This window comes from Camelus bactrianus, chromosome 4, assembly GCF_048773025.1.
Source record: "Camelus bactrianus isolate YW-2024 breed Bactrian camel chromosome 4, ASM4877302v1, whole genome shotgun sequence".
Taxonomy (NCBI): Eukaryota; Metazoa; Chordata; class Mammalia; order Artiodactyla; family Camelidae; genus Camelus; species Camelus bactrianus.
Window position 1 is genome coordinate 103,748,404 of NC_133542.1, and position 10,378 is coordinate 103,758,781.

Here is a 10,378-nt window from a genome sequence, read left to right on the forward strand (position 1 = left end):
AAAAATACAGAGCCAAACTGCCTTGCTTCTAATCCCAGCTCTGTCTGATATCAAGTGATCTTGCACAAGGTACGAAATATCCAGTCATTCTTATTGGAGAAAATGGGAAAATCATTTCAGCACCTACTTCCTAGGATTATTGTAACATTAAGTGTTAAGAACTTAGCCTAGTGTTGAGGACATGCTAGGTATTCCACATGCATTAGCTATAAACATTTTTTCAATATACTCTCTGCAGAGTCCCTAAGGATTGTTTCTTGTGTTTGCAAAAACACAATCCTCACAAGCACAAAATGAGCTCTATCCTTTACTTCCATTTCTTCTGTATGCGTGTATTAAATTTCAGTTTAAGTTTGTTTAGGTTTTCATTGCCCCAAATGTCCCTGAAATACCATCACTGCTGGCTAACGTGTACACCAAGACTGCCAGTATCCAATGTTTGCTTATGTCAATATTGGTACTAATGACTTTCACTTATAAAACTCAAACCTTATAATCATTGGGAAGAAGTCTAGCACAGTTCCCCTTCAGAGCAGAAGCCATAGGCATCGATGCTATTCATATATTACACAACTTTTTCTCCCAAGGGAATACAAACATAGGAAATTCAATGTTCTTGTTCTCTTTTTATAGTCCTTTATCCTAGAGTTCAAAAATAAATTTATGACTCATGATCAGAGGATATTTGAGAAAGTGGTATTATTCTATGCCCAGTTACCCCATTGGCTGGATTTCATCCATTGACTTTGAATCAGACTTATGTTTCAGTTCTTTCTTCCATTAGGAAGTGTTCCACTATGCCCACACGTCCCAGAGTTCTGCTCAACAACACATGTAGATGACTACTTTAAAGCCCCACAACCATCACTAGTCCTCCAGATACAGTAAAACATGCCAAAACTCTAGGGTATGCACAGCTTAGTCTCAATAATGTCAGAACAGGATGAGAGACTAGCTGAGGGGAACTGCAGGCTGGCGATAGTGGTGAGAAAGGATGAAGGAACCTGGGAGAACTCACGAGTGCTATTAGAACTTTTCAGAATTCATGTCATTACTTACGAACATCAAGAGAAGTGAGGAAAAATAAAATAAGGATCTGTTCTTCATGGATGGCTGACACTACTTGCTGTTATGTCCTAAGTGTAGAACCAAGGTTTGTAACATATAAACCACTCACATTTCAGAGCAAAGAGTGGTTATCAATCAACTGGTGAGGTGGGGTTGAGCCTCAGAAAGACTACATGTTTTAAGCTGCATCCTGGCTCATAAATTCCCCATAGAAACTGCTACCCCAACAAATGTCTTGATTTCTAAGTCAGACAGATGTAAATGACCTCAAAAAGGATGGCTTTGAGCCAGTGACTAGACAGTCCATCTCTCTGAAGTTTTCCAATAATAAAGGTCATACACAAGTAGCCAAGATTCCTACAAAGAAACAAAGTTTGACAAATTTTTTCATACTATACTCCTATACTCTCAAGGAAAAGATTCACTCCCTGGGAAGGTAACTAGAACACAAATGCAATTTTTAGGAAATTACTTTGCAGTAGATATGGATATAAATTTACACTTTTGAGTAATATTTATCTACTCTCATCTTTAAAACTGGTCATGATGCTGCCTGTCAACATTGTAAGATATAAAGCTATTAAAAGGCATTAATATTTATTCCTCATGATGCTTCTAGGGGAATTTTAAATAATCCTTTGGAGGCTGTTTTTATACCTAGGGTTTATTTGTTTGATTCATAGATGGATACACTTATAGAGCCTCAGGCTCTACAACACTCACATCATTGGATATAAACCCACAGAAAAATACAGCATCAATGACAGCAGCATAAGGTACAATTTTAGGTTTTACAATGATCTGCCCATTAAGGGGCATTCATTTATAAGCAACAGAAAACCTGTCTCAAAGTGGCTTAAAAAGATAAAGGGCATTAATTGGCTTTAATAAGTAGAAGCAAAGAGAGACCAGCCTTTGGAGCTGATTTGATTCAGGTGTAATGGAATGTCAATCAAGACACAGATTTTCTCCATCTTTCTTCTTTACTTTCAGCAGTGTTAACTTCATCCCCAAACGGCCACACTCATCCTAGTAACAATTTTAAGGGCTCTACACTTCTTTCTTCACATCAATGGAGGGACAGAGACTCACTGACAGAAAATTTCTGATAAGACAGGAGAAGCTTATTTTGCATTGAATCATAACACACATTTTATCCAGTCTTTTTGGACCTAAGTCAGAGATGACAATTTTCCCCATATTTTTAAATTATTGTCATACTGAAAATATTTTATAAACGATTATGAGTTTATTTCCACTTTAACATCTTCACGTAAGAATTTCACAGTGCCAGAATATAATGACCTCATAATAGGAAGACAGCATTTTGATTATAAAGCAGAATATTTTTTTCTACCCCCTCCTTTAAAATATTGCCACATTCACTAACTTCTCAGATTATAAGAAGGACATAGAATCAATTTCCTCTCCTTAAATATATTTTTATATCCACAATGCATGAATCAGATACTGATCGATGTAGTAACTTGTGGAGTTTTTGAAATATTAAACTTTTCAGTTAGTACAGTGATTTAAATCAACTAGGAGAACGTGCCCTCAAAATATTGTTTTATGTAATTTTCTAGCTATTACCATAATAGCAAAGTAAAAACGGTTAAACTTTACAAAGAAACTAAAAGAAAATATTTTACTTTTGCTGCTTCTTTGAAAATGCCATTATTAGTGTTCAAATAAAGAGAGCAAACTTGTAATTTGGGTGAGGGTGAAATCCCTTAGACATAAAGTTATCAATTTTATCACAGTTTTACAATAACTTATTTAGAGAATAAAGAGGTTACTTTATTTTAAAGCATTACAAAATATTTTATGTTGCAAGCAAAGTGAAATTTAAAGTTAAACATATTAGCAAATTGAACTAACATAAATCACTCACCAATGTAGTTTACTGTTTAACAAATCCATAATTATGGAACTTAGGAAAGATGTCCTTTTTTGCCAAAATTGGTCAGATTAGCTTTGAATCACTAGGCAAACTCTACAAGTCTCTGAGTCTTATGATCTTCATCTATAAAATTAGAGATCTACACTAAATGAACTTTAATATCCCTCCCAACCTAAACATTGATGTAGCATTGTTCTCTTAAGTAATCCTTTGAGGAATGAGAGTTTCTAGATACATAAAGCTCCCCTTTAAGTTGTAAAGCTTTACTTTTACGATAAATGCATTATATCCTTCCATTCACCCTAAAATAACATGAGATAACTGATAATGCAACCTCCTAAATTCTGCTTCTCAAATTTGGGATCTGATTGACTGGATCAGCATGCAGGGATTTCTGTGCCATGGCTCCAATTCTCTGCAATCCTGGAAAGAACTCTGAGTCTCAAAATGAGAATACCAGACACTTCCCTGTCTCTCTCTCAGTTTTGAAGACAAAAGAGATTCTATTTATCAAAGTATATTTAAACAACAAATCACCATACCAATGCAAAGAATTATTATTTTGGTGACCAGTTTTGACTTGTTCTTGATTAAAATAGCTGGATTTACTATAATTTGTAAATTACATAGAATATATACATTTCTTAGAACTTGTACAATTATGATTCAAATTGTTCAATTAACTTGACTATTTTGTAGTCATTTTGCTTTGTTTTTAATTTGCTGCTTTATCTCCTAATTAGTAGGACATGATCCTCAGTTTGCTTCTCCCAGAGTCTAGAATTTTGACCTCTGAATACACAAGAATGAATACCTAAAGATCTCTCTGTTACTCTGGCAAATCTGGTATCACCACCCGTTTTAAAACAATGGCTCCCTAAACTGGGAAGGGCTTTTTTTTTTTTTATGATTCTGAGGCCTTACAGTGTGTTATTTAATATGTCTGGGGCAGGACATAGGAGAGCTGTTTCTCAAAATCCCCCCCTGGCAATTCTAGAAACTGCTATTTTGGGAAAAACTACTTAGCTCTCAATTTTAATAGCTGTTGCTTATGTTTTATAACAAATAAAAATTTTTCCTCTGACATTGATCATAAGCACATTCAAAGAAAATGTATAAATATCCATAGAGAACTACCTATAAGAATCTTCTACAAGAAAGCCTTAAAACATTATGTTACTGGTAGAGCTAAGACACAGCAAGTAGATGGTGAGAAGTGAGTGGTGTTACCCTTAGGAGCCAATTGTTTCTGCTTTGTTTATAGTCATCCACTGATCAACAGAGACAATCTCATAACAGCTGTCATTACAAAATAAAACAGGGAAGATCTCTAAACGACAAAAACTTGGCTAAGTAGCTAATCAGCATTTCTGAGAAAATATTTCTCGCAGGCCTAAATGAAAAGTGTAAAATAAACTGCACAGTTTCCTGTAGAAATTTAAAGATCCCCATGCCTCTGGAGTTTACCACAAATAGGACAAAAAAGTTAAACAAAATTACTATTGTTGACAAATAAACTAACTGCAAAAATATGTGTAAAATAGATGCAAATTCAACCTTTAGGAAGTTTAAAGCATGTATAGATTTTACATTCTATTCATTCTACACAGAAGACTTAATTATGACAATGAGACATACAACTTTTGGGGGTGGGAGGGTATACCTCAGTGGTAGAGCACTTGCTTGGCATGCATCAAGGTTCTGGGTTCAATCCCCAGCACCTGCACCATAAAGAAAGAAAGAAAGAAAGAAAGAAAGAAAGAAAGAAAGAAACAAACAAACAAACAAACAAACAAACAAACAAACATAATTACCACAAATAAAATAAAATGAAATAAAACATTTGGTTCCAAGAATCAACACCATTCCTTGGAAACTTAATACAAAACCACATGTGGTTTTTCCAGGAGCCCTGGAGTCTGTAGCCACTGCAGAATGTCTTCATGTGCTTTGGCTGTCTTCTTGGTATAAACCTAAAATGAGCATGCTGTTGGTGCCGTCATGCTTCAAGGCAGCTGTGTTATACGCTGGGAAGTCTTATTTAGATAAATATAACTGTCCCATTACATTCTAGGGAACATAGCTTAAGTTCTCCTTGAAATGTTGGATGAGACATCGTATGGGCTGTCTGTAATCCAAATCCACCAGGGTGTGACTCCAAATATTGCCACAGGAGGCTGGAATGTAAATACACATAGTTGAAGAATCTATCGCTTTTCATCAGAGGAACAGCATATTCACAATCACTTTGTCTGTCAAGTCCTAATTACTTAATTTGACATGAACTTGAAAACAGGGGTCAGCTACCTTTGTCAGTATGGAGTTTCATGACCGGTCACATGCATTCCTGAAAAGTTCAAACCCCCTGGGAGAGGGATGGATGATACAGAAGGCACTCGTATTGGCTGTTCTGGTGATTTTGGGTTTGGTCACAGTTTCTTTCAGGAGAGGTAATATAATACAAATCACACAGATTCTAGCAGTTTCATAGCCATCTTTAATAACTTGAACTATTTTGCAATGTGCATTAAAGCTTCCACTTTAAAGAGATGGAATGATTTCGCTTTTGCCACCCTCCAGTTAAGAGTAGCGAACTGAGTAGCATTCAAATTAAAATGCAATTCATGCAAAAATATCCAAAATATACTGGCTAGAGATGGGAACCTTCCTGAAGCTCTCCTTGTATTTGCTCACACTCTGAGCCATGCTTACTTCCTGCTCTCTCTTCTAGATCCTTCTCACCTTGCCTGTTAAACAGTGTTTGCCTCCAGCATTTTCATCCTTAAAAAGCAAGCAATTCCTGAAGACGCGACTACAGTAGTTCTGTAACTGTTGAGCTGACGGTGTCCTGAGATTACCTGAAAGAAGACATTTCTGTCATTACATACTCCAATCTCTCTGCCAGCCCTTGCCTCAGAAATGGGAATGTGATCTCACCTTTCATGAATCCAGAGGTCAGAGAAGAAGCAGGTGTACAAGTCCAATGGGCTGGATCGGATGTTGGGTGCAGGGCCAGAAGGACAAGTCTCACGTACTGGGGCCATCGCTGGGGCAGCGGGACTCAGAAGCACAGCCAGGCGTTGCCTCCAAGATCCCTGCAGCTGCGCTGTCAGTGCTGAAACCTGCCCCTGGAGCCCAAGACCCAGACGTTCAATCACTGTCATTTTGAACTAATAATGTGTCCAGGACATGAGCTTATGCTGAAGTCTCTTGGCCTGAGCCATAGGCCTTATTTGGAGAGACAGGGAAGGAGTTTATTTCCTCCAAATCATGAGTTCTTAGCAAAGAAAATCCTAAAATGACAACCAGAACTCTTAAAAGACAAGGGAATAAATGAGAGGATAAAACGATTTATGCCAAAATGAGGGACTGACTTATGACTGGGCTGGATATAGGTTAGGGTAGAAACAGAAAGCAGTTTTATTTTTCTCCCACCAGGGGCTGCAAACACACTTGGCAGTATCCAGCTTACCTACCTCTGGAGTGCATCCTGACCCGACCTCCGTCTACTGTTACTATATCCAGGGCTCTCCAAGGCCAAGATTCAACTTCAGTCTAACTTCCTGCTCCTCCCCTCCTGCTCTGCTCAGGCCTGATGGATGGCATGTAGACTTGCCTGTGGGAGAGAGAGGCATGATCTTGATTTTATTTTTTATCCAGTTAAGTTTCTATTTCTTCCACCGCCCCTCTTATGCTTTTGACTGTCTAGGATTGGGAGCATAAGAAGGACTTGGAAAAAGAAATACAAATGCTTTATGTGTCAAGTTTTTGTTTACTCATTTTTTTGTTTGTTTGTTTTAATGTGGCTCTTGGGTGCCCTCTGTCATGGGCACCATCAAAAAGTTGACTTTCTATCTCAAGGTCCATTTTCATGTTCCTTAGAATATCCTCCTTCCCTGCTCCCCTGCAGGGTGTCCTCTTCCCTGATATTTAATGTATTTCCCTGTCTGGCTACTCACACCCTCTTCCATCTCTTGTCGGTAGCAGAAAACTCCCAGCATCCTTCTGCTAAAGCCCCTCCCATCACTGGCCAGCCCTTTTGGGTGAGTTGCTTTTAAGACTGCTAGGGCTCTGATACTATTTAGCCTTTGCTGACTTTTTGCCTTATCCGGCCATAAGCGGGTAACTCCAGCCAATCTTCTACCTTCAAAATTATGCAGGCAAGAGACAGCCATCAACTTCTTGGTTGGCTTAAAACTAAAATTGCTGGGGATTAAGAACTCTTTTGCATTCCTCTCCAGGAGCAGCCTGATAAGGACTAGGATTTGTAGCTCAACAAGCACCCAGTCCAGAAATAGGATGCCTGCTTCCTTTCCTGTAAGCAGCCCACGTTTTTGGAATGATTCTCTCAGGATCCCTTCACTCCGCAGTAGTTGATGGGAGGAGAGGAGCCTCTCCCACCAGCCGGAAGGATGGAAAAAATCCTACAACTTCTTATTCCTGTAAGATTATTTGAAAGAAGGCTTTCTCAGTGAATCTCCAGTCTACTCTAAATATTGTTCGAAGATGGGTGGTGATAGCGCCTGCAGTGGTTGTAGCAATCTTTAGAATGCAGAGGTTCATACCACACATCCTTAGTTTAAGAGTTTTGGGCTAAATTCTGAAACAATAACAGTTTAAATAAGAAATAAAAGTAGAACTAGGGATACATTTTCTGATTTATTCTGCCACCCACCTAGTAGTACAGCAGCCAAGCTCGAGAGCTTAGTGCTCTTTTCCCCACCATGCCCATGTTTCTATTGGCAGATTTAAAAATATAGTGGACAGAGAGGAGAGAAGGCTAAAAGGGATGGGAGCACTCAATATACTGCTCCTGTTATCCTGCCTTTGAGATTCAAGACTCTTGGTTCATGAAAGGTTAACCACATTCTGTGACAGCACTATAGAATACATGTGATTCCTTTTTATCTAAAAATAGAGCTTTCTGAAAAATACAGAACTATATTATTATTTTAATATGTAAGCTTGTGCTCAGTGAAGTTCTAAAATCCTGAAAACTTTCTCGACACAGGAAACATAAATCAAGGGCCTATATTTAATATCACACAAAGCTGAAATAATCCTACACATAAAAAAAAAAACAAAAAGGAAAGAGGAGAGAAAGCACTTTTATAGCTGTAGTACATTAAGCAGATATACATGGTATTTATCTTCAGTTGGAGCCGTTGAACAGGTGGGAACCATGATTTAATACGCTTTGTTTTAAATCAACATCAGATAGAAGGCACCAAAAGCAAATGTGTAATCTTATCAAGCACAGCAACTGAATTTGAGCTTATCCATTTGCCACTAGAGGCACTGAAGCTCATAGAATACAATTCAATTTTGATTATGTGCACAGATAAAACCAATGCAAAACTCTCTTCAATTTATACAGATAAAATAGATTTTCTTATAAGTGGAGCTCATTCCAATGTTGAAATAATGTTTAAAAAAAGAGAGAGAGAATGAAAGATTTAAATACTATTATATCTAAATAGAGGAACTAAATGTAATATAATAAATTGTTTATTAATAAGAAACTGGTAATTAAAATAAACATTCCAAACTAGATTTGTTATTTAAGTATTATCTGTTTTTAAAAATAATGTGTTTCCTGCGAATATGGCATTCAGATACTTTTAATATTCATTTACACTTTAAAATCATTGACTATTATGACAAAAAATATGTTTCCCACTACAGTGTTTATGAAAATTAAAAATATAGTGATTACTGGAAAACATCCTTTGTTTTTATGGAGAAATTCATTATCCCCTAATGCATCTGAAATGCAAAAAAAATTAACAAAGCTTTTTATTTTTAATTAATTAAATTGCGGTTTGGAATTATTTTACTTTGCTCAGTTTGTACAGGTGGGATAAGGCTCTTAAATTAATTGTCCCCAGAAATAGAAGAAAAATTGAATTATCAGATAATCATAAAAACAAGCTCCAAAAAGAGATTGTACAGTTAATAGACTAATTATTTTGATGAAGAGTGCACTTAATTATTAACCACCTCTCCACAGTAATGACAGCTAGTAGAAAAGCAATTACAGTGTTAGAATTATTCTTACACCTGCTGAGTCTGACCCTTTATATTTCTATAGGGAACCCAATAGGGTTTGTGATGAATTGAGATGAGATAATACATTTTTTTGAAGCTGATTGTGTCGCCACATTTACCAGCATCTAGCATAATAATTATCTGACCAAGCATTCTTTGTTATAAGCAATATGTACAAAATGTGAGAAATCAATAATAAATAGAAAATGGAGCTGGCAAAAAGAAATCATTACACATGAGTTGGAGTTACACTCAATTGCATAATAAAATGTTCTTCTACAAGAAGACTTGTGTTAGCCCAAAATTCTCTACAAACATGGAGTTGTACGCTAGTGATAACATTTCAGAAAATCAGAAGAAAATGTATCATTCTTGTTTAATGTTAAGTAATAAAGTAATCATCCACATGTAACCATATGAGCCTTCAAACACATGTGGAGTCAATTTCTCCTCAACATTGTGTATAACATTTCTTGAATAGTAACTTTTCCTAAAGATGTCCTCATAAGTCAGAAAGTGAAAAATCATTTGACCATCTATATGGAAGAAAAAAGACTAACTTGCATGCTCTCTCCTTTTTCTGCATTACTGGGGGATTTGAGTAAGAATGAGAGTATCTGTGAAGCTTGGAAATGAAGAGGGGGTTTTCCATAAACCTGGCTGACTCCATGTTAGAATAGTAGGTGGGGGCTTTTGTAATAAATTAAAAGTAGGCAGGATAAAGTGATACTTTGTTAGCATAAGAATATAAACAGTCAGCCCAAACAATGTCATCAGGCAATGCGAAAGTCTCATTATTTGGGGGATAGTTGACCCTAAGACAGACCAACATGCAAGACCAAGGCAGCATGGGAAGAAAAAAATGATTGGAAAGAGGGTAATTTGGGTGTGGTGTCAACAATGGTGACTATAAATCTGTCACGCCCACTGAGGAACCACTGGTATGAGAACTAGGATATGGTTCCCACATTCTTCATATATTCTACCCAGAGTTGATTCTTTTTACACTGCAGAAAGCAATGTGAAACTGAAATAATGAATAGTGAATGAATACTAAATGTAGAATAATGTATTTTTCTAGAATCCAATGGATATATTAAGAACTCTCACATTAAAGGATTGCCTGTAATTGGAAACATAATTTATTCTTTCTCTTCTTTGTATCCTTACAAAAGTAGCTGAAAGTTGGTCTTGCTGGGATTCTTAGGACCAGGGTGTGTGTGTGTGTGTATGTGTGTGTGCCTGTTGTGTGTGTGTGTGAAGAGAGACAGGATTCCATAAGCTATTGTCAATTCATTTCACATGAATTATTCTCAGGCCATTCTTTCTCTCAGAAACCCACTGACTAGAGACTGTGCA